Genomic DNA, 26,060 nt, shown 5'->3' with positions numbered 1-26,060 from the left:
AAACCAACAATAATCCTTTCATATAAAAACTTGTTTGTCACAAGTACAAACCCCTAAATTTATAAACCGAAGTATTGAACCTTGGGTCGTTCTCCCTAGGGATTGCAATACAGTGCCTTGCTATTGGTTATGGAGCTATGTTTGGGGTTTTTGAGATATTAGACATAAAAGGTAAATGGCAATGAAAGTAAACTAACAACTAGAAAGCTCTTGGCAAGGTTGTGAGAATTAGAAGTCCTATCCTAGTTATCCTCCTCAATTGAGACCACAAATTGTCTATTGCTACCACTTAGTTAACCCCTAACCATGGAGGAATGTCAAGTGGGTGAATCAACTTGATTCCACAAGTCCTAGCCAACTCCCAAGGGAAAGACTAGCTTTAGTGGTATCCAAATCAATTAGCAACTTCTAATTATCAATCTACAAAGGAATCAGATAACTCAAGCATCACTAATTACTCTATCAAGACCAAGAGGAGAAAAATCTATACTAAAGTCCAACCAAGCATTTTATCAAACACTTGGGAGGCACGAAAGAAAAGCATAGTAAATTGATAACAAGGATAAAATCTATCAATAATTGAATGTAAGAAATCAACAACAACAATCAAAGAACACAAGATATACATGAATTACCTTAAATTGTATTAAAAGAAAATAGAATGAGTAAGAGCCAAAAACTTGATACGCAAAAAATAAATTTCACGTAATTACCGGCAAGTATACCGGGTCGTATCAAGTAATAAAACTCACTAAGAGTGAGGTCGATCCCACGGAGATTGGTAGATTAAGCAACTTTAGTTAAATGGTAGATTTAGTCAAGCAAACATGGTTTTGATTTCATGAGATTTGTGATTTTTGAACATAATTGCAAAAATTTAAATTGCAAGGAATTTAATGAACTAGAAGAGAGAAAGAAAATTCTCATGAATTGATGTTGATCAACTTCTTCTCAATCATGGGTATAGATCCATGGCAAATTGTGGGTAATTGAGTCCCAATCTCTTTGTAACTCAATTTCTCTCAACACAACCAATTGCCACTCTCGTGATCTAATTGTTCATGAGAAGAGATGAAGTTCAATTTCTAATCCAAGCCACACAACTTCCAGAATCTCAACTAAGGGAGGTTATATCTCACGTACCAACCAAAGTGTATTGATTAAGGAAATCATGAAAGGATGAACTCTAAACTGAATTATGTGGCTCCTTTCTCAAACTCACCACATAATTCATATAGATTAATCCCTCTCTCGATGGTAATTGAATCTGTGAAGAACAAGAGTTTCCTCTTAGATGAACCACTTGAATTGAGTAGGAAAAGAAAAGTTATCAATCCATTCAAATGAGCAGAGCTCCTCCCCCTAATGAAAATGGGGTTTAGTGAATCATAGCTCAAATTTCAACAACAAATACAAAGATGAAAATTAAACTAAGTGTAGAGAAGAATGAAGAAGAAGAAGAAGAAGTTCTTAAAACTAAAATTCAATGTTGCAAGAAAAACAAAATAGAAGACCGGTGAGAAAAAGTAAAGAATAAAAATGCTAGTGTAATAGAAAAATGTCTAAGTCTCCAAAAAAGTCCCCTAAAAGTACCAAACTCTTCTCTATTTGTACTACTCCTAAAACTCCTTCAGAGATCTTTAATTTGGGCTAGCAATGTGGGCTTTCCCTTTGTTGAATTCCTGGCTCAATGGAAGAAGTGTTGCTAAACAGGGAAGTAGGAGCTTGTTCATAATGTTCCTGGCCCAATGGCTTGGCGTGTTTGCCAATAACGCCAGCCTTAATGCACGTTGGCAACGTGCAAGGCATTTTCCTGGGAATGGGACTTGGTGCTTGGGCGTTGTTAGCCCAAGTTGTTGCTAACAACTTGGCTTTTCTTCTTCTTAGCTCCACTTTTCATGCCTAATGTTGCCTATAATTTGAGCTTCAATCCTCTGCTTCAATATAAACTATCATATATCATTGGACAGCTCAGAATGTCTTCTTTCTAATGCACTTGGGCTCATCTCAATTGGATCTTTCTAGCTCAAGTTATGCTCCATTGAAGAAGGCAAGGTCAAGTTGCCTTGGTTGTGGCGTTTTTATCAAACACTCCAGTTCATTCCAAGTTGGCAACGTGCTAGTGCCCTTCCTTGGCCCAAATTCTCTGCCCCTTGGCATTGTTAATGAACACGCCTTCTCTTCCTTGCCTTGGTAACGTGCTCGACCTTCTTTGGGCTCATTCATGCCTCCTTGAATTTCAACTTCATGTTCTTATTTTTGGGTCTAAAGATGACTCTGATTTGAGCTTCCATTTCATGCTCCACTATAGACTATTATATATGGTTGGAAAGCTCTGAATGTCAGCTTTCCAACGCAACTAGAAGCATATCAATTGGATCTCTGTAGCTCAAGTTATGCTCCATTGAAGATGACAAGATCAGGCTGCCAGGGTTGCCGTCGTTTTTGACAAACATGCCTTCACATTCTCAAGTTGGCAACGTGGGTTACCTTCTAAGGCTGCTAAGCTTCGCAAGCGTTGCTAGCAAACACGCCTTCACCCTCCCCAAGTTGGCAATGCCCAAATTTACTCTCCAGGGCTGCCTTGCATTGTTGGGCGTTGTTGATGGCGTTGCCTTCAAACACGCCCTTGTTACTACAGGTGGACAACGTGCTCGAGGCTAGAAGTTGCCCTTCAAGGTTGCTTGTTGCGTTGCCAAGGAACACGCCTTCAGAATTTGGTTTTGGCAACGTGCTTCACACCCTTCTTATCCATGCCTTCTTGCTGCTGGCGTTGTCACCAAACACGCCCTTGTTAGTGGCGTTGGCAACGTGCTAGGAAGCTGTTTCCTTCCAAGTTTTGCTCCCTGGCGTTGCTATGGACCACGCTAGTAGTTTGGGGAGTTGGCAACGTGCCAACCCGCTCTTTTTGGCTTGCTTTGGATTGTTGGAGTTGCCCTCAAACACGCCATTTTAAATTCAAGTTGGTAACTTGCTTGGGGCTTCAAATTCACCTTCCAGGACTACTTGGCATTATTGCCAAACACTCAAGTGATAATGCACGTTGGCAACTCCCAAGTCTCTTCCTCCTTGCCAAGCTTGCTATGTCCCCAATCTTTCTTGCTCCAATTCTTGCTGGCTTGACCTTCTTGCTTCATTACCTATCATTAACCAAAGAATTTGCTTCAAAGTTTTGCCATTCTATGCAACAATTTTCAAGAGATTCATTCATGCTAATTCATTTGTCAACTCCTAGAATTCTTTGCGCAAATATGGTCAAATTCTACCTAGTTCTTGGTTCATGAATGCATGGAGAGAAAACTCACACAAATGCTTTTTTATTTCAAAGAAAGTGAATGAAATTAAGCTAAAACTACTTAAACTAACTAGCTAATATAGCAAAGATGCAAATGCATCACAACACCAAACTTAAACTTTGCTTGTCCTCAAGCAAGAAAAGAACTATGCACAAAGGTTTCTTTTAATTGGAACAAGTTGAGGGATAGCTTGTAATGCCTTGGTGAGTGAAGTGATTAAGTGATAGTGGGGTGAACTCTGAATTATATGCTCATGCAAGGATTTCAATGCTTATTAGTCCCTACATTTTGGAAGTCTTAGATCTTAGGACTTTCATTCAAATGATATCATGGAAATCTCTCTATAGGTAATCACCTTGAAGCAGTCTTATAGTTTTTGTGTCTTAGACTTGACTCTAAGTGTCATGTCTCAAAGCGGCTCTTTAGATAAGCTTTCAATCAATACTCCTAAACCAGTTGGTTTTAAGGTATTAGGTGTTGAAGCACCCCTTAGGATTTACTTGCCCAAGCTTCTCTCTTTGACACAATTCTACCACAAGCATTTAACTAGGATAATAACTCTTTGAGTTCTTATTTCTTTCCTTTTCTTCCTAGTAATTGATGCTCAGAGCCTTTTGCCATGTTCTTTTTTTTTCTTTTTGCTGCTTCTTGGATCAAAAGATATTTGAGAATCTCCATAATACTTCTTTGAACTCTATTTCCTGCCTATGAGCTCCCATGCAGGTTTTCACAAACATGCAACCTCAATACACAATCATACAACTAGAACCACCACTTCTCTAAATCTTTTGCTTGCCTCAAAACAAATTTTTGACTCCTCAATCATTCTTTTCAAAGAACTGTTCTCTGTTTGCAATTTATGGATCTTGAGTGTAAGCATATTTTCAAGTGTATAGTGCTATGATGTATTTAGCATCTTAGTTATTGAACTTTTAAAGAGACTGAGTTTTTCTTGGGTGCATATATCATAGTCAATTCTGTCTCTATGTCTAGCCTCCTTGAACATTCTGCTTTCATTGAACTCTTTGTGAAATGTGTCATGTCTAGCATCCAACCTATGGAGAAGCTCCCTTTGCTGAGCTTGCTCTTTCCTTAGTTGAGCTTGTTCCTATATTACCTTTTCCATGGATCTTTCATATTCAACAGTTGAATTGTTGATGGCTTCATACATCTTGGCATATTGTTCTTGTTGTAGTTCCATCATGTGTGTTTGATATTCATTTTGCTGACTCATCCATTGAACTTGAACTTCTCTTTGCTGATTCATTACCTGCCAAAGGTCCCTTTGTTGTTGAGCTTGTTCCTCTTGGCTTCTTTGAATTCGTGAATATTGCCCAGAGATTCCTTCCAAAGCGGCTTGGAGTTGATTCATGTTCAAGGTACTTGTTTCTTTCAGTTCTTGAGGCTCTTCCTCTTGTCTTGCTTCTTTCCTTTTCTTTTTTCTTGCTAAAGGTTGTCTCTCCAATTGGGTTGTGGTGACAAATTCCAATCTCTCCTTGGTGAGAGGCTTTCCAATAGATACCACGTCAGTTTCTTCAAATTCTTCGAGAGGTACTCTAGCTTCTTCACATAAGCACAGAATGGTACTAGGATATCCCAGCCAGCTGTCCTGTTTGACCTTCTGAGCTATGTCAATGATGTTCTTGGCTATAATTTCTCCAACATTGATATCCCTTCCTTTCATTATGCAGTGGATCATTATTGATCTATTCACTGTCACTTCGGAATTATTTGAAGTAGGGATTAATGATCTCCTCACTATGTCATGCCATCCTTTTGCTTGAGGTATGAGATCACCTCTTCTGAGTTTGATTGGTTGTCCTTGTGAATCCAACACCCAATCCGTGCCTACTTTGCATAGGTCACCTAACACATCTACATACCTTGGATCATTTTCAACTCTTTCCTCATAGCTAGCTTGTTTGAACCGTTTTGGTTTGACCTTTAGCACCCTGTTGATGGCGTTTGGACTAAAGTCAACAGTCACCCCTCTTACATAGCTCATGTATGGCTCTTCATCATCAAATTCTCTTATCACATTAGTGTAAAACTCATGGATGAGAACCATGCTCACTTCTTGAGGTTGGTTACAGAGAAGCTCCCATCCCTTCTTCCTAATTATTTTTTGTATCTCAGAGTATTCCTCTTTTCTTAGCTTGAAAGGTAACTCCGGGACAACGTCTTTGCCTGACATCCAACTAAAGATGCGCTCATTGTGTTTGGATTTGAATCTTCTTCGATCAAAGGTGTTTTGTCCTTCATTTTCTACGGGTTGCTTTTCCTTCCTAGCTCTTGATGATGAGCCCATTGAATTGCACAAGGGTCAAATCTTCCAACACCAAACTTAGAAGAATGCTTGTCCTCAAGCATAAAGGAAATATTTATGAAGGGGAGTGTAGATGGATATGGTGACAAGGTAAGGACTACAAGCTTGAAAGTGATTGTGAGAGGGAATGAAGAAGGGGGGTGGTTCGGGTAGGCTAGAAGAGATTTGATGAACTGTGGTGATGGGGAGTAGTAGATATAGAAGTGGGGGCAAAGTGAGGTTTGATGATTGTGGTTGGAGTGTTTTAAAGTCATATGTATGGTGAAGGAATGGTCTTGATGGTTCGGTCACAGCATGGGAAGCATGCTTCTTCGTGCCCAATGCATGTTGAGTTGCTTTTTCCAATGCACAAAATTCAAGACTCATGTGACTTTCTTTTCCTTGTGTGTCTGTGACTTCTCTTCAAAGATTCCTCATGACTTATTTCTTTCACTTCCCTGCAACAAAATTCCAAAACCTTGAGATTCTTGAAGTGTCTTAACTTATTCTAACAAATTATGATGATATTCTCTTGTAGAATTGACTATAATAGTAAAAATTAAAATCTAAGGATTGATTTCCTATGCTAAAAAAATACACTTTCTTTCTTTTTCTAGCATTATTTATGTATGTAAAGACACCAAACTTAGTTTGTGACTAGTGTTCTAACAGAATTAAAATGTCCTATTTGCTTCAAAGTTGGCCACACCAAACTTAGTGTCTTACATACATTACATGCTATTTCAACCCCTTTTTCTCTCTTCTTCTCTTTTTTTTTTAAATGTATATGATGCAGTCCCTCATTATTGACTACTAAAGCATGAAAATAACAAGAACTCCTGTGCATGGTTGCCTCCCATGAAGCGCTTGTTTATTGTCCTTAGCTTGACAATGCAGCTTCCTTGCTCATGCTAAGAGTTGCACACTCTCTTCCTTGCTCCAGGGGCCACCAAGATAAAGTTTCACCCTATGTCCATTGGCTGTGAAAGTCTGTTTTGAAGCCTTATCAAGTAATTCTACATAGCCATGAGGGGATACTTTGGTGATGGTGTATGGACCAGTCCATCTAGACCTCAGCTTCCCAGGGAAAATCTTCAGTCTTGAGTTGAATAGTAACACCTTTTGGCCTAGTTCGAATGTTCTTTGGGAGATCCTCTTGTCATGCCACCTTTTTGCTCTTTCTTTGTATATTCTGGCATTTTCATATGCCTCCAACCTGAATTCCTCCAATTCATTGAGTTGTAGTAACCTCTTTTCTCCTGCTGCTTGAGCATCTAAATTCAAAAGTTTGGTGGCCCAAAAGGCCTTGTGTTCAAGCTCCACAGGGAGATGGCATGCTTTCCCCTACACCAGCTGAAATGGAGATTTTCCTATGGGCATTTTGAATGCTGTTCTGTATGCCCAAAGTGCATCATCCAGCTTCCTAACCCAATCCTTTCTTGTTGCTCCCACAGTTTTCTCCAGAATCCTCTTTAGCTCTCTGTTAGCAAGTTCAGCTTGCCCATTTGTCTGTGGGTGATAAGGTGTGGTCACTTTGTGAGTAACTCCATATTTGTGGAGTAGAGAATTTAATTGCTTGTTACAGAAGTGGCTTCTTCCATCACTTATAAGTCCCTTGGGCACTCCAAATCTAGTGAAGATGTTTCTCTTTAGGAATTATAATACCACGTTGGTATCACATGTAGTGGTGGCTATTGCTTCTACCCATTTTGAAACATACTCCACTGCCACCAAAATGTATTTGAATGTGTAGGATGAAGGGAAGGGTCCCATGAAGTCTATTCCCCACAAATCAAAGAGTTCCACTTCCAAAATGAACTTCTGAGGCATCTCATTTTTTCTTGTCAAACCCCCTGTTCTTTGACATTCATAGCAATGGCTCACAAAGTCTCTAGCATCCTTGAAGATGGAAGGCCAGTAGAAACCACTTTGAAGCACCTTTGCAGCAGTTCTTTCAGCTCCAAAATGGCCACCATAGCTTGAGTTGTGACAATGCCATAGTATGTCCTTCATCTCAACCTCCGGTACACACCTTTTTATCATTCCATCTGGGCACCTTTTGAATAGAAATGGTTCATCCCAAAAGAAGAACTTAGCCTCATGTAATAGCTTCTTGACTTGTTGTTTTGTGTATTCTTGTGGGATGATCCTTCCTGCTTTGTAGTTGGCCATGTCTGCGAACCAAGGGATGTGTTGAATCTGCAAGAGGTGCTCATCTGGAAATTCTTCATTTATTGATTGAAGGTTGTCTTGACATGCATCTTGTGGCACCGTTGATAGATGGTCAGCAACTTGATTTTCACTACCCTTTCTATCCTTTATCTCAATGTCAAACTCTTGTAGGAGTCGTACCCATCTGATTAACTTTGGTTTTGCATCCTGTTTTGACATAAGATACTTAAGAGCAGCATGGTCAGTATATACCAGAACTTTAGATCCAATCAAGTATTTTCTAAACTTATCAAAAGCATATACCACAGCTAGTAGCTCTTTCTCTGTTGTAGTGTAATTTCTTTGAGTTTCATTCAATACTTTACTTGCATAGTAGATAACATGAAGCCTCTTTTCCTTCCTCTGCCCCAACACAGCATCAATTACAAGGTCACTTGCATCACACATAAGTTCAAAAGGTAATCCCCAACTTGGGGGTGTGATGATTGGTGCTGTAGTGAGCTTAGCTTTTAGAGTTTCAAAGGCATGTTTACATTCATCATCAAAGAGAAAAGGATTGTTTACCACCAGCAGATTGCTTAGTGGCTTTGCTATTTTGGAAAAATCTTTGATGAACCTCCTATAGAATCCAGCATGTCCTAAGAAGCTTCTAACAGCTTTCACACTAGTTGGTAAAGGAAGTTTCTCTATAATTTCTACTTTTGCCTTGTCAACCTCTATACCCTCTCTTGAAATTTTGTGGCCAAGAACAATGCCCTCGGGTAACATGAAATGGCATTTCTCCCAGTTTAAAACCAAATTGGTTTCTTGGCACCTCTTCAAGACTAGGGTAAGATGGTGTAAGCAAGCATTGAAAGAATCACCAAAGACAGAGAAATCATCCATAAAGACTTCAATAAATTTTTCTACCATGTCCGAGAAGATTGATAGCATGCATCTCTGAAAGGTAGCTGGGGCGTTACACAGTCCGAATGGCATTCTCCTGTAAGCAAAGACTCTAAAAGGGCAGGTAAAGGAGGTCTTCTCTTGATCCATGGGGTCAACCACGATTTGGTTATATCCAGAGTATCCGTCAAGGAAACAGTAATAATCATGGCCAGCCGGCCTTTCCAGCATCTGGTCAATGAAAGGAAGGGGAAAATCGTCCTTTCGTGTGGCATCATTCAGCCTCCTATAGTCAATGCACATCCTCCATCCAGTCACTGTTCTTGTTGGAATAAGCTCATTCTTCTCATTGACAATGACAGTCATCCCACCTTTCTTTGGTACTACTTGAACTGGGCTAACCCATGGACTATCAGAGATGGGGTAAATGATCCCAGCTTTGCATAGCTTCAGTACTTCTTTTTGGACTACCTCTTTCATTGTGGGATTCAATCTTCTCTGAGGTTGTACCACTGGTTTAGAATTTTCCTCCAAGAGTATTTTGTGCATGCATATGGCAGGGCTTATGCCTTTCAAGTCATCAATGGTCCATCCCAACGCCTCTTTGTGAGCTCTCAATACTACAAGTAGCTTTTCTTCTTCCTCTGCACTCAATGTAGAATTGATGATCACTGGGAAGCTGTCCTTTTCACCAAGAAATGCATATTTAAGATGAGGGGGTAGTGGTTTTAACTCTTGTTATGGTGCCTCTTCTTTCTTAGCTTCACTTGTTTCCTCTGGTGCTTCTAATTTGTTCTCTTCTTGTCTTTGGATGTCCTGGACTTCCTCTTGTTTCACTTGATGGTTTATTTCAAGTACTTCCTCAACCAAAGAATAAACCACATCAATCCTCATGCAACTCTCTTTCTCAACGGGGTGTTGCATTGCCTTGAAGACATTTATGGTCATTTGCTCATCATGTACTCTGAAAATCATCTCTCCCTTTTCCACATCAATGATTGTTCTGGCTGTAGCCAAAAAGGGTCTACCAAGGATAACTGAGTTGCTCCCCTCTTCGTCCATATCTAGGACCACAAAATCAGCTGGGAATATAAAGTTCTCCACTTTTACCAAGAGGTTCTCAACTACACCATTTGGTATTTTGATAGATCTGTCAGCAAGTTGGAGTGACATCCTTGTGGGTTTCAATTCTTCTATCATCATTTTCTTCATCATGGTAAGGGGTATTAAGTTAATGCTCGATCCCAGGTCACAGAGTGATTTGTCAATGTCTATACTCCTAATTGTGCATGGTATGAGGAAGCTGCCTGGATCCTTGAGTTTTGGTGGCAATCCCCTTTGAATAATGGCACTACACTCTTGAGTGAGAATCACTGTTTCTTTCTCTTGCCAACTTCTCTTCTTGGTGATTAATTCTTTAAGAAACTTTGCATATAGTGGCATTTGTTCCAAGGCCTCTGCCAATGGGATGTTGATTTCAAGTTTCTTAAAGATTTCCAAGAACCTTGGGAATTGTTGGTCTTTCGTTCCTTTATGTATCCTGGTTGGGTATGGAAGCTTGGGTACATAGGCTTTCACTCCTTCATTCTTGTTCTCCTGTTGTGGCTTCACATTCCCCTTGTTATTGGAGTGGTTGTCTTGAGTGGGTGTCCTGCTCTGTGGCTCTTCATCTTCTTTGTTTTCTTGAGGTGTTGATACTTTGTCTTCACCTTGCTTGCTTGCTGTGCCTTGCTCTTTGAGTTTTGTTGCTTCTTTGTTAGAGCTTTCTCCAATTACTTTGCCACTTCTCAACTGAAAAGCTTTGCATTCTTCTCTTGGGTTGGGTACTGTGTCACTTGGGAGGACATTGGTCGGCCTTTCAGCTTGTTTAGCTAATTGTCCCACTTGCTGTTCAAAGCTCTTCATGGTGGCTTCATTTCTCTCTTGCACTTTGATCAAGCTTTGAGTGGACTGAACAATTGTGTGTAAGGCTGCCTTAAGACTTGAAAGTCTATTTTCATGATGGTCAATTGGTGGTATGATGGGGGTGGAATGTGGTTGCTGGAAGTTGTTTGTAGAGGTGATGTGGTGATTTTGAGGGTTAGATGTTGGTGCAGAAATGTTATTTTGGTGAGTTTGTGGATTGTGGTGAGGTGGTTGATATGTGTTTTGTGGTTTCTTGTATTGGTTAGTGTTGTTGGATGAGTGGTTTTGGTTGTGTGTGTTGCGGGAATGGTTGGAGTTGTTGTTCTTCTGCCACTGGTTTTGATTATCTCCCCATCTCAGGTTGGGGTGGTTCCTCCAGGATGAGTTGTATGTGTCACCATGAAAGTCATTTTGAAATGAACTTGAGGTGTTTTGCATGTATTGAACTTGTTCTTGTTGCTGCTCAACATTGCCTGCTTCATTTTGACCCCATTCAATTGAAGGTTGATTTGTTGTGTTCACTGAAGCTAGTTAGAGACCATCTATTCTCTTAGCCATCATTTCCATTTGTTGCTGGAGTTGCTGGTGCATCAACTTGTTTTGTGCCAAGGTTGTGTCCACTCCTTCTAGTTCCAATACACCCTTCTTTTGAATAGGTTGGCGTTGCCTCTGATGAGCAAAGAAGTATTGGTTATTTGTCACCATGTCTATGAGATTCTGAGCTTCTTCGGCTGTATTCATCAATTGTAGTGAGCCTCCTGCAGAGTAATCCAAAGATACTTGAGATTTTTCAGTCAACCCTTCAAAGAAATTTTAAAGTTTATCCCATTCACTGAACATCTCAGGTGGACATTTTCTAATCAAGGTTTTATATCTTTCCCATGCTTCATACAATGATTCCCTATCTATTTGAGTGAACGTTTGCACCTCCGTTTTTAACCTGATGATCCTCTGAGGTGGATAGAACTTGGATAGGAATTTATTCACCAGATCATCCCAAGTGTTGATACTTTCTTTGGGGAATGTCTCCAGCCATTGCACGAGGGTGATGAGTTGAGGCTTCAATTCAAAGTTGTTTGCATGAACATTGGGAGCGAGTATACTGCTCCTGCAGTGTCTTGGATTTGGGAGAGTGTAAGAAGCTAGAACTCTCCTTTGAGGTGGGTTATTATTGTTGGCAACTCCCTCAGGGTTGTTATTGTTGGCAACTCCCTCAGCATGGTTATGTGAATTTCCCTCCATGACTTGTTCTTCTCCTTCTGAATCCTCTTCTCCAACAATGTTTTTCCCTCTTTCAGCTCTTCTTAATCTTCTGAGGGTTCTTTCGTTTTGTTCACAAAAAGTGGGTATAATTCTCCTTGTACCTGACATGCAACCAAAGCATAAGAATCACACAACACCAGAAAGGCAATAACACTTCAATCCATGGCTGAAGTGAAATGTTAGTTGGTTTAAGCAAAAATTCAAACAGTTAGTGTGTTAGTTAAAAGTTAAAGAACAAAAATAAAAAGTGCTAGATCTAGATCTTCACTTCACTTAATCATTGTTAATCTTTTCCAATCTCCGGCAACGGCGCCAAAAACTTGATACGTAAAAAATTAATTTCACGTAATTACCGGCAAGTATACCGGGTCGTATCAAGTAATAAAACTCACTAAGAGTGAGGTCGATCCCACAGAGATTGGTAGATTAAGCAACTTTAGTTAAATGGTAGATTTAGTCAAGCAAACATGATTTTGATTTCATGAGATTTGTGATTTTTGAACATAATTGCAAAAATTTAAATGGCAAGGAATTTAAAGAACTAGAAGAGAGAAAGAAGATGAAAGTAAATAACTGAAACTTAAAATGCAAGAAACTTAAATGACATTAAAGATAAATTGCAAGAAAGTAAAGATTGCAGAATTTTAAAGAGCATAAGAGTAAACAGCAAGAATTATAGAAACAGAATGTAAATGACAAGAATAATGCAAGAATGTAGAAGGGAATTGGGTAATGGGTATTCAAACAACTAAAGAGCAAAAGAAATAAGAGTTGATGATGGAGAGGATCATTAAGGATCAGAGATGCAAATTCTCATGAATTGATGTTGATCAATTTCATCTCAATCATGGTTATAGATCCATGGCAAATTGTGGGTAATTGAGTCCCAATCTCTTAGTAACTCAATTTCTCTCAACACAACCAATTGCCACTCTTGTGATCTAATTTTTCATGAGAAGATATGAAGTTCAATTTCTAATCCAAGCCACACAACTTCTAGAATCTCAACTAAGGGAGGTTACATCTCACATACCAACCAAAGTATATTGATTAAGGAAATCATGAAAAGATGAACTCTAAACTGAATTATGTGGCTCCTTTCTTAAACTCACCACATAATTCATATAGATTAATCCCTCTCTCGATGGTGATTGAATCTGTGAAGAACAAGAGTTTCCTCTTGGATTAACCACTTGAATTAAGAAGGAAGAGAAGAGTTATCAATTCATTCAAACAAGCAGAGCTCTTCCCTCTAATGAAAGTGGGGTTTAGTGAATCATAGCTCAAATTTCAACAACAATTGCCAAGATGAAAATTAAACTAAGTATAGAAAAGAATGAAGAAGAAGAAGAAGTTCTTAAAACTGAAATTCAAAGTTGCAAGAAAAAAAAAATAGAAGACCGGTGAGGAAAAGTAAAGAGTAAAAATGCTAGTGTAATAGAAAATTCTCTAACTGTCAAAAAGTCTAAAAAAAACAAGTTCCAAAAGCTAAAAAAAAGTCTTTTTAAGTATCAAACTCTTCTCTATTTATACTACTCCTAAAACTCCTTCAGAGACCTTTAATTTGGGCTAGCAATGTGGGCTTTCTCTTGGTTGCATTCCTGGCTCAATGGAAGAAGTGTTGCTAAACAGGGGAGAGGGAGCTTGTTCATAATGTTCCTGGCCCAATGGCTTGGCGTTTTTGCCAATAACGCTAGCCTTAATGCACGTTGGCAACGTGCATGGTATTTTCCTGGGAGTGGGCTTTGATACTTGGGCGTTGTTAGCTCAAGTTGTTGCTAACAACTTGGTTCTCTTCTTCTTGACCCCATTTTCATGCTTAATGTTGCCCAGAATTTGAGTGTCAATCTTCTGCTTCAATATGAACTATCATACATCATTGGAAAGCTTAGAATGTCCTTTTTCTAATGCACTTGAAATCATCTCAATTGGATTTTCCTATCTCATGTTATGCTTCCTCAAAGAAGGTAAGGTCAGGCTGCCAAGTTTGTTGACGTTGTTGCTGAACACGCACCCTCTCTTCCAAGTTGGCAACGCCCAAATCTCCCAAGGCTGAGACATGGGGCTGGCATTGTTGCTGAACACGCCCCCTTGTTGGCACGTTGGCAATGTGCTCGCTGCTCCCCTCCAGGGCTGCCTTCTCGCTTCAACTTTGCTTGTCACGTTGCCTTGGAACACGCCTATAGAGCTTGGCGTTGGCAACGTGCTCGAGTAAGGGGGGTTGCTCTCCAAGCTTCCTTGTTACGTTGCCTTGGATAACGCCCATGCACTCAGCGTTGGCAACGTGCTTAAGGCCTTGGGATTGCCCTCCGGTACTGCCTTCTAGCTTCAAGCCTTGCTTGCAACGTTGCCACTGAACACGCCTTTAGAATCCGGCGTTGGCAACGTGCTAGCTTCCTTGTTGGCGTTGTCATTGGACACGCCCAAGCCTCCAAGCGTAAACAACGTGCTCGATGTGTGAAAGGCTTAGAAGTGCCCTCCAATGTTGCTTCCTTCCTAGATCCGAATTTGCTTGCTGCGTTTTCTTAGAACACGCCTCTAGGGACTGGCGTTGGCAACGCGCTCTCCAAGACTGCCTCCTTCCAGGTTTTTCTCCCTGGCGTTGCCTCTGAACACGCTAGTGAAGCAGCACGTTGGCAACATGCTCGAGCTTCCCTAGCTGGACAAAATCTTCTAGCTCAGCGTTGCCTTGAAGCACGCCAATACATTCCCACGTTGGCAACGCCCTCGAGCTCTTCCCTGGCCCAGTTCCTTGCTTGCCTGCGTTGCCAAGGAACACGCCCCCTTTCTCCAAGTTGGCAACGCCCAAATGTACTCTCCAGGGCTTCCTGGCGTTGCCTAGGAGCACGCCCTTGTTCCTGGCGTTAGCAATGCCCAAGCCCTTTTCTCCTTGCCCAGTTTACTTCTTGGTGTTGTTGCCAAGCACTCCAATGTAGCTCCAAGTTAGCAACGTGCACGTTTCTCTTCTTAAATGAGTTGTTAGCCACTTGCTTGCTTCATTCTTGCTTCAATGCCTTCTTGTTGCATCACCTATCATTAACAAGGAGAATTGCTTCAAAGTCTCACCAATTCATGCAATCAATGCAATCAACTTCATGAGATTTATTTATTTATGCATTCCTTGACTCAATTGCATGAAATTAGCCACAATTAACACGGTCCTTGGTATTCTTATGCATGAAAACAAAACTCATAAAAATACTTGTTTAATTCAAAGAAAATGAGTGAAACTGAGCTAAAACCAACTAAACTAACTAGCTAATATAGCAAATATGCGAATGCATCAGATCTACAAACAAAATAGAAGAAAGTAATAACAATAATGAAAGAATAATGAATGTAACAACAAGGAATTAAGAAGAAGAGGTAGAAGAGAACATGAATTTAAACCTAGATCTAAGAACTAAACCTAATCCTAATCCTAATTCTAGAGAGAAGTGAGAGCTTCTCTCTCTAAAACTCAAACTAAACTAGCCTAATGTGTGTTATGATAGATCCTCCCCTCTCCCTTCAATCCTTGGTCTTTTTGAGTGTTTTGGCACCAAAGTTGGCTTGAATTGGACCCCATAGGCCTTGAGAATTCGCTGGCCACGATTTCATTAAAAAAAATCATAAATCAGCACCGATGCATACGCGCACATCACGCGTACGCGTCCATGGCCGAGTTCAACTCTTTGGATTTTCATGATCTTCTCTACTTGCATGCTTCCTTCCTTGCTCCATTGATTCATTCCTATCCTTTTTCAACCTGAGATTACTAATAAACACATCAAGACATCTTATGGAATCAAGGAGAAGTTAAAGTTATCTAATCAAATACCAAAAAGCATGCTTTTTACACTTAGGCACAAATAAGAGAGATCACAAAAAATCATGCTAAATCATTGGTTAATTATAAGAAAAGGTTAGCAAAATACTCTAAATCTAACATAAGATAAACCCTGAAAACAGGGTTTATCACCTGCCATAGAAGAAATCATTCACAATTGAAGAAGACAGTAACACTAGAGTTAATCCATAAGGACAAAGCATCTCCAAGCCTTAACCACCTTCTTATCATAGTTTACACGACTTTTGAGTTCTGATTACCCTTTTTTCTTCATTTTCTTTTATGCAATTAAACATATCAATCCAGTTTAGATCTCACAAAAACAACAACTCTTCTATCCGCCTGACTAAGATCTACAAGATAACCATAGCTTGCTTCAAACCAAAATCCTCGTGGGATCGAACCTGACTCGCTCGGGTATTACTTGGACGACCCAATGCACTTGCTGGTTCAACTGTACGAAGTGTGGGGATTTGTGCACCAAGTTTTTGGCGCCATTGTCGGGGATTGTTTGAGTTTGGACAACTGACGGATTATCTTGTACCGTAGATCCGGTATTGTTATTTTGTTAGAGTCTTTTATTTTATTTTTCTTTTTTTTTTTGAAAAATCAGGAACCTTTTTCAAAATTTTTTTTTTCTTTTCTTTGTGTAATCTTTGTTTTTGGTTTGAGTCTTTTGTTTTTGTTCTTGTTGAAATTTTCGAATTCTTTGAGTCTTTCTTTCAAAAAATTTTCAAAATTAGTGTCTTTTGTTTGAGTCTTGTGTTAATCTTTAAGTTTGGTGTCTTCCTGTGTATTTTCTTTATTTTTTCGAAAATTGTCTTTGTTTTCAAAATTTTTAAATTTGGTGTCTTTTGCATGTTCTTGTGTTCTTTGAATTCTTTAAGTTTTGTTCTTGGTGTTCTTCTTGATCTTCAAGGTGTTCATGTTTTCTTTTTTTTTTTATCTTAAAATTTTTATGTTTGGTGTCGCTTTGTGTTTTTCTTGTTAATTTTTGCACACTAGGTCCCTTTAGATTTAAAAATTTTAAGTTTGGTGTTTTTTTGTTGTTTTTCTCTTTCCTCATTAAATTCAAAAATAAAAAATATCTTTTCTATCTTTATTTTAATTAAATTTTCATAATTCAGATTTTAATTTTAAATTATTATCTTATCTTACCTTAGTTTTCAAATTTCAAAATTCAAATCTCTTCAAAATGAAATCTTTTCATAAATCATATCTTTTTCAAAATCTTATCTTATCTTTTTATCTTTCTTAAAAATTCAAAAATCTTATCTTATCTTATTTCAAAATTCAATTTTAAAATTCAATTTCAAATTTCAAAATTTAAATTTTAAATTTCAAATTTCAAATTTTAAAAATTAAACTTTTTCAAATCTTTTTCAAATCCTTATCATATCTTATTTCAAATTTTAAAATCAAATCTTTTCTAATCTTCTATCTTATCTTGTTTTCAAATCTTTCTTAATTAGTTACTTATCTTCTCTCTCTTGTTTTTCAAAACTTCCTAACTAATTCTTCTCTCTCCTAATTTTTGAAAATCCTTCCTCTATTTTTCTTTCTTTTTTTTTTCAAAATTCATAATTAAATTTTCAAATCCTTTTAATTCATTAACCTTTATTTTTGAGTTACATATATAAATAAAACAAAAACAAGAATATTTTAATTCTTGTTTATCTTTTTTATTTCTAATTCTTCTCCTCTCTACTTCTATTTATTCGAATTATTCTTTTCCTTCTTCTATCTTCATTCTTCTATCTTCCTCTTCTTTCTTCACATCTCACAGGGAGTCCTCTGTTCTTAAACATAGAGCTTCCATTCTCTTCTGTCCTTAGTTTCTTCTTTTCTTGTTTATGACCAGGAACAGGGATAAAGAACCTCTCTTTAATTTTGATCCTGAACCTGAAAGGACTTTAAGGAGGAGCTTACAACAAATTAAAGCACAACACTCCGGAAGAAACCTTTCAGAAAATTTTGAACAAGAAGCTGACGACATGGCCGAACATGAAGGAGAGGCAAGAAAGGTTCTTGGTGACTTCACCATGCCTACCTCTGACTTTTATGGCAGAAGCATCTTTGTACCTGCCATTGGAGCTAACAATTTTGAGCTTAAGCCTTGATGACAAGTCATCTTAGCCTAGTTTCACTAGTTTTTTTTACTTATTTTCAATTGATTTATGCACTTTCTTGAGCCATAAGCAAGCCAATTGGGTAGATTTTCATGTTTCCTTTGATTCAATCAACCATGGATGAATTAATGCAATTTCATGAGATTTTATGCTATAATTGTCATATATTATGAAAGAATAACAAACTCATGATTTTGAGCAAAGCTTTGATGTGTTTGGTTGATTGATGATAGGTGAAAAGAGTTTTGAAGAAGGTTGAAGATAGAAGGAATGGCTAGGAGCAAGAGAGAACAAAAAGCTTGAGCCAAAGTTTGCCTCAAACTTTAGCTCAAACCTTTGGAAGAATTGAAAACACCCCAGAGGAAAAAAGCTTGAGCCAAAGTTTGCCTCAAACTTTTTGGCAAACGTTGGCATCACAAAACCAACACCCTGGAGGAGAAAAGCTTGTGCCAACGTTTGCCTCAAACTTTTTGGCAAACGTTGGCGCCACACTTGCACACCCTGGAGGAGAAAAGCTTGCGCCAACGTTTGCCTCAAGCTTTTTGGCAAACGTTGGCACCACACATGTACACAAGGGGATCCACGTTTGAGCAAAAGTTTGACCTCAAACTTTAGCTCAAACGTGGATATCAGCAAAAGGAGGGCAGTTGGTATAAAAAGCTTGAGTAAAAGTTTGCCTCAAACTTTTACTCAAGCTTTTATGATTTACAACCCGGTTCACAATGGATCTTTCTCCAACTCCAAGAGCAATCAACCAAGGCCTTTATCAACCCAATTCCATCAAGAGCAAAGGCCCAATTCAAGGCTTGAAGACCATTTGAAGAAAGTGTATAAATAGCTTAGGATTTAAGTTTTATGGAGCTTTTCCTTTTACTTTTGCTGAGTGGTTTTGGAGAGCTTTTGGTTTTGAATTATTTTGAGTTTCTGAGTTTCGGAGAGGAGAATTGAATTCTCTTCCTCTTAGTTTCCTTGTTTTCAATTTCAATTACACTTGTCTTGGGTCTTGGGTGTTGAGAATTGGGGAAATTCTGTCTCAATCTCACCTTGAGATCTCTTTCTGTTTCTTTTACTGCACCATTGGAGAATTGAGATTTAAATTCAAGTTTTCTTCTATTTTGATCTTTAATTTGTTGCAATTGCTTTCTGAATTGGATCAAGGAAGGTAGTGAGATCTAGACTTAGTTTTCTAGTCTCTTGACCCCTGAGATCTGAAATTTCATTTTAATTCCTCCGTTGAATGTTTATTCAAGTCAATTTACAATTTCTGTTTGAAATCCACTACAATTAATTTCATCTTCTACTTTCCTGTTTATTGCAATTTATTGTTCCTTGTTTAATTTCTGCAAATCCAATTCCCAATTCCCTTTACAATTCAAGCCATTTACATTTCTTGCACTTTAAGATTTTGCAATTTACATTTCTTGCAATCTAAGTTTCTGCAATTTATATTACTTGCACTTTAAGATTCAGCTTATTTACTTTCTTTGCTCTTTAATTTTCTGCCATCTACCCCTCTCCCTTTACATTTCAAGCAATTTAGTTTCTGCAATCATAAATCACTCAACCAATACTTGATTTGCTTGACTAAATCAACCACTAAACTAAAATTGCTCAATCCTTCAATCCCTGTGGGATCGACCTCACTCACGTGAGTTATTATTACTTGATGCGACCCGGTGCATTTGCCGGTTAGATTTGTGTGTTCGGAATTCGTTTTTCATTTTCCGAAAATTTCACATCAAGTTTTTGGCGCCGTTGCCAGGGATTGAAATAGATTGACAATGATTAAGTGAAGTGGAGATCTAGATCAAGCACTTTTTCTTTTCTGTTTCTTTAATTTTTGACTGACACACTAACTGTTTGAAATTTTGCTTAAGCTAACTAAACTTCACTCTGGCAACAGATCGAAGTGTTACTGGTGGTGTTTCTTTTGTTTTGTTTGTATGTCAGGTACAGGGAGAACCACTCCTGTTTTATCTGAAACTGACCAGAGAACTCTTAGAAGGCTAAGAAGATAAGCAAGAGAAAAAAATGTTGCTGGAGAGGAAGAATCAGATGAAGAATATCATGAATTGGAGGAACACTCAACAAATCCAACAAATCCACCAGTGAGAATGGCCAACAACAATGGTCAACCCCAGAGGAGAGTCTTGGCTTCATATACATTTGCTAATCCAAGGCATTGTGGGAGTAGCATCCTTACCCCAAATGTCGATGCAAATAACTTTGAATTGAAGCCCCAACTCATCACCTTGGTGCAGAACAACTGTTCTTATGGAGGAGGCCCCTCAGAAGATCCAAACCAGCACCTATCCACCTTCCTGAGGATATGTAACACAGTGAAGACCAATGGTGTACATCCTGACAGTTACAAATTGTTGTTGTTTCCATTTTCCCTGAGGGACAAAGCTACTCAATGGTTGGAGTCATTTCCAAGAGAAAGAATCAACAATTGGGAAGATCTAGTGAGCAAGTTCTTAGCAAAGTTTTATCCTCCTCAAAAGATCATCAGGCTCAAAACAGAGGTTCAAACATTTACTCAGATGGATGGAGAGTCATTGTATGAAGCATGGGAGAGATACAAAGCTTTACTCAAGAAGTGTCCATCAGAGATGTTTAATGAATGGGATAAACTCCAAAATTTCTATGAAAGACTGACAATGAAAGCTCAAGAGGCACTTGACTATTCAGCAGGAGGCTCAATGCAACTCATGAAGACAGCTGAAGAGGCCCAAAACCTCATTGATATGGTGGCAAACAATCAATATTTCTTTGCTCATCAGAGACAACGCCAGCCATCACAAAGGAAAAGAGTGCTAGAGTTGGAAGGAGTAGACACCATCCTAGCTCAAAACAAGATAATGCAGCAGCAAATCCAGCAACAATTTGAGCAGATGGCTAAAAAGATTGATAGCTTGCAAGTTGCAGCAGTGAATACAAGCCAACCATCAATCACATGGGGGCAAAATGAAGAAAACCAAGAAAATCAGCAGCAGGAACAACCTCAATATGTGCACAACCAAGGCTCAGGTCAAAATGAAGTTTATGGTGACACCTACAATCCATCCTGGAAGAACCATCCAAATCTTAGATGGGGAGATAACCACACCCACAGCCAGCAACCGTGGCAGAAAAACTCAAACCAAAACAACTCAAGAAACATAACTTACTCAAACCACGACCAGCAAAACACTAATCATAATCCATATAGAAAACCCCAAAACAACCATCATCCACCTTCCACATCCACATTCCACCCACAAAATAATCCCACAAATAGTTCAAACAACTTCCAGCCACAACCATCTCATGTTACACAACCACAACCAAATCCAGGCTCTCAAAGAATCTCTAATCTGGAGATGATGATGGAGAAACTCATGAAAAATCAAGAAGCATCAATCAAAAACCTTGAGAGGCATATGGAGCAAATGGCTAAGGAATTTTCAGAAAGGGGTGAGAAGAGAGCAATTACCTCCCCCAATGTCACTAAAAGAGACAAAGGAAAAGCCACAAAGTGGGAGGAGTGCAAAGCAATCATAGTGGGGAGTGAGAAGACTGGGGAGAAGGAAGCCATCATTTAGGAAGAACACAATAGACAAGTTCCACAAGAAGAGACAGAAGAGAGAAGTGAAGAGGAAAGAAAGACCAAGAATGCAAAAAGCTCAAATAGAGATAAGAACATCCTTGAAACATAGCTACAAGAAAAGAAGGAAGGGGTGAAGCCATATATCCCCAAACTTCCATACCCTCAGAGGTTCAAAAAAGAGAATGAGGATAAGCAATACTCAAAGTTCCTGGACATATTCAAGACACTCAGCATCAATATACCTTTCTTAGAAGCACTTGAACAGATGCCAGTGTATGCCAAATTTATGAAGGAAGTGCTGACAAAAAAAAGTCCCTAAAAGAAGGACAAATTGTTGAGATGACAATGAAATGTAGTGCTATTCTCCAAAGAGAGTTGCCAGAGAAGAAAGATGATCCTGGGAGTTTTTATATACCTTGCACCATAGGAAACATAACAATTGAGAAGTCATTCTGTGATCTTGGTGCAAGCATAAATTTGATGCCTTTGTCTCTAATGAGGAAACTCCAAATTGTCGAGCTGAAATCAACACGAATACTTCTTCAAATGGCTGATAAATCCATTTAGCAAGCACTTGGAGTTGTAGAGAATGTGCTGGTAAAAGTGGGAAAATTTCTTCTCCCAGCTGATTTTGTCATCCTGGATATGGAGGAGGACCCTAACACTCCCATCATTCTGGGGAGGCCTTTCCTAGCTATGGGCAGAGTATTGATAGATGTTGAAAAGGGGGAATTGTTGCTAAGAGTGCATGATGAGCACCTAGCATTTCATGTTTTTAAAACCTTGCATGAGCCAATTCAAGAAAAAGATTCTATGAAGGATAAGGCTAGAGATCAAAGTTTGAAGGAGGTAGTCAATGAGTTAGCTCCAAGACTTCTAAATCCATGCTTGAAAGCAGTAGAGATGGTGCAACAAACTAAAGAAATCAAGGAGGAACTGGATCCAAAACCTCCAGATGAGAAATTCAACATCTCAGAAAAGGAACCACCAAGGCAGGGAGTATCTTTTGAGAAAGAAAAGAAGAAGAGGCCAAGAGGGTGGAGAAACAAGAAGATCCCCACTGAAGGCTTTTCGCCAGGGGATAAAGTAGTGGTAAACACCCAACCAATGAAGGTGTCCCCACAATCATCTGAATACTACACTGTGAACCGGGTCCTTTCACTTGAACACCTAGAGATCATCAAAAAGGAGACCGGAAGGAAGTTCAGAGTAAGAGGAGAAAAGCTGAGGCACTATGATTTTCAACCCCCATGATCTAAAGGGATCGATGTCAAGCTAATGACAATAAAGAAGCGCTTGTTGGGAGGCAACCCAACCTGAGGTAGTTTTCTTTTCATAGCCTTTTCAATAAAAATGTTGAATAATTGGTATGCATTGCAAGGAGCTAAGTTTGGTGTTGCAAACCAAAATAATTTAAGGGAGAATGAAGGATTCTAAGTTTGGTGTTCCACCAAAATCTCATTTAAAAGCATACTCTCACCTCCTGCATAATGCTAGCTCAAAGCAATCAGACAAATTGTTCAACCATTTAATTACTTTTTAGTTTATATTCCATAACCTTTAGCAAGGCCAAAAGAATTCATAAATGTACAACCTGTTGCATTAGAGACAGTGGCAAGGAATTAAGTTTGGTGTTCCCACACCAAATTAAATCCAAAAGCCACACTCAATTCATGCATACTAACCAGTCACCTAAGGACTTGAGAAGCAAGCAACTTTTGAGAATTGTGCAGGGAACTAACCACCATTTGAGGACATTATGCATCATAACTCAAAAGGGGCACAACAGAAGGAAGAACAAAAGAACTGCAAACCAATAGTTTGTATCTATACTTAACTTCTTCTGTTGAGAAATGCTTTGATTTATGTCTTGCTAAAGTGTTCATCTAGTACAAGTAGAATCATTTTTTTTTTTGCAATAAATAAGCTAGTCTAAGTGTGTGCTTGTGTGTTTACTTTCACTTAACAAAAAGCATGCTTTGTCCCCTGCATCTTTAATTCAATAAAAGAAATGTTTGAATGTGAAGTGAGATAGTTCTCTGTTAGATAGAAGTACAATAAAAGTAAATGGTGGTATGTATGTGTGATTGTATGATAGCTCACTTTTAGTAAATAAGAGAACTAGGATGTCTCCTTCTAAGTAGAAAGTGGCCTACTGTCTATGAATCTCAATCAAATAAAAGTTCTTGATTAAAAAGAAAAACAAAAAGAGAAAAGAAAAAGCCAAAAAGTGGCAACAGAACAAAAGAAAATAAAAAGAAACAAAGCTAGACACCAATAGCTTGAACCTTAGAATATATGCATGTGGTGTCTTTGTACTAGGATCTGCTTGGATTATTAAGTTCTTTGGAGTGCATCAACACTTGGTGACTTGGGTTAACTAACCAGGGATCATCAGCTGAAAGTCCACTATCAAGAGCAACCTAACTACAAGGCATTTAGTAACCCAAAGAGGTGCTGGGCATCAATGTTTTAAGAAGGAATGTGAGCCAAGTGTCTATAGTGAATAATGTGTCAAGTATAAAGAAAGAAATGAACTTGCTACACATGACACTGAACTAAAGCTTATAAAAAAAAAATAGTCAAGGATAAAGGAATAATGAGAGGTCATAGCAGTGTGTTGCTTCATGCTTAAAGGAGACTTTCCAGGCCTAAAAGTCAATAAGAAGTGAGTGTTTACTTATCCACAGAAAACCCCATGAACTACCAATAATACTCTGCTAGCATGAACATCCTCTTCCATTTCATTCTTTCTTCTCAATAATTCTTTTCTTGCTTGGGGACAAGCAAGCTTTAAGTTTGGTGTTGTGATGACAAGTCATCTTAGCCTAGTTTCACTAGTTTTTTTTACTTATTTTCAATTGATTTATGCACTTTCTTGAGCCAAAAGCAAGCCAATTGGGTAGATTTTCATGTTTTCTTTGATTCAATCAACCATGGATGAATTAATGCAATTTCATGAGATTTTATGCTATAATTATCATATATTATGAAAGAATAACAAACTCATGATTTTTGAGCAAAGCTTTTGGGAGAAAAGCTTGAGCCAACGTTTGCCTCAAACTTTTTGGCAAACGTTGGCATCACAAAACCAACACCCTGGAGGAGAAAAGCTTGTGCCAACGTTTGCCTCAAACTTTTTGGCAAACGTTGGCGCCACACTTGCACACCCTGGAGGAGAAAAGCTTGCGCCAATGTTTGCCTCAAGCTTTTTGGCAAACGTTGGCGCCACACATGTACACAAGGGGATCCACGTTTGAGCAAAAGTTTGACCTCAAACTTTAGCTCAAATGTGGATATCAGCAAAAGGAGGGCAGCTGGTATAAAAAGCTTGAGTAAAAGTTTGCCTCAAACTTTTACTCAAGCTTTTATGATTTACAACCCGGTTCACAATGGATCTTTCTCCAACTCCAAGAGCAATCAACCAAGGCCTTTATCAACCCAATTCCATCAAGATCAAAGGCCCAATTCAAGGCTTGAAGACCATTTGAAGAAAGTGTATAAATAGCTTAGGATTTAAGTTTTATGGAGCTTTTCCTTTTACTTTTGCTGAGTGGTTTTGGAGAGCTTTTGGTTTTGAATTATTTTGAGTTTCTGAGTTTCGGAGAGGAGAATTGAATTCTCTTCCTCTTAGTTTCCTTGTTTTCAATTTCAATTACACTTGTCTTGGGTCTTGGGTGTTGAGAATTGGGGAAATTCTGTCTCAATCTCAACTTGAGATCTCTTTCTGTTTCTTTTACTGCACCATTGGAGAATTGAGATTTAAATTCAAGTTTTCTTCTATTTTGATCTTTAATTTGTTGCAATTGCTTTCTGAATTGGATCAAGGAAGGTAGTGAGATCTAGACTTAGTTTTCTAGTCTCTTGACCCCTGAGATCTGAAATTTCATTTTAATTCCTCCGTTGAATGTTTATTCAAGTCAATTTACAATTTCTGTTTGAAATCCACTGCAATTAATTTCATCTTCTACTTTCCTATTTATTGCAATTTATTGTTTCTTGTTTAATTTCTGCAAATCCAATTCCCAATTCCCTTTACAATTCAAGCCATTTTACATTTCTTGCACTTTAAGATTTTGCAATTTACATTTCTTGCAATCTAAGTTTCTGTAATTTATATTACTTGCACTTTAAGATTCAGCTTATTTACTTTCTTTGCTCTTTAATTTTCTGCCATCTACCCCTCTCCCTTTACATTTCAAGCAATTTAGTTTCTGCAATCACAAATCACTCAACCAATACTTGATTTGCTTGACTAAATCAACCACTAAACTAAAATTGCTCAATCCTTCAATCCCTGTGGGATCGACCTCACTCACGTGAGTTATTATTACTTGATGCGACCCGATGCACTTGCCGGTTAGATTTGTGTGTTCGGAATTCGTTTTTCGTTTTCCGAAAATTTCACATCAAGCCTTAGTTAGTCTCTCTTCTGTAATAGAATTACAAGTTCCATGGACTTCTACTGGAAGATCCACATCGGTTTTTAGCTGAATTCTTGCAAATCTGTGACACTGTTAAGACCAATGGAGTGAATCCTAAAGTCTACAAACTTATGCTCTTTCCCTTTGCTGTAAGAGACAGAGCTAAGATATGGTTGGATTCTCAACCTAAAGAGAGCTTAGACTCTTGGAAAAAGCTGGTCAATGCTTTCTTGGCTAAATTCTTTCCCCCTCAAAAGATGAGG

The 26,060-nt window shown here is 38.5% G+C and overlaps 1 pseudogene; it reads right to left on the bottom strand.

The window, feature by feature from the left end:
* Positions 1-6,507: 6,507 nt before the first annotated feature.
* LOC148574009 (uncharacterized) lies at positions 6,508-11,805 on the bottom strand (annotated as a pseudogene).
* Between the last annotated feature and the right edge of the window lie 14,255 nt (positions 11,806-26,060).

The sequence above is a fragment of the Arachis ipaensis genome, chromosome B2, assembly GCF_059453495.1.
Source record: "Arachis ipaensis isolate K30076 ecotype BB chromosome B2, ASM5945349v1, whole genome shotgun sequence".
Classification (NCBI taxonomy): domain Eukaryota; kingdom Viridiplantae; phylum Streptophyta; class Magnoliopsida; order Fabales; family Fabaceae; genus Arachis; species Arachis ipaensis.
Note: the sequence above shows the minus strand (reverse complement) of the source record. Positions and strands in the feature narration are given on the sequence as shown.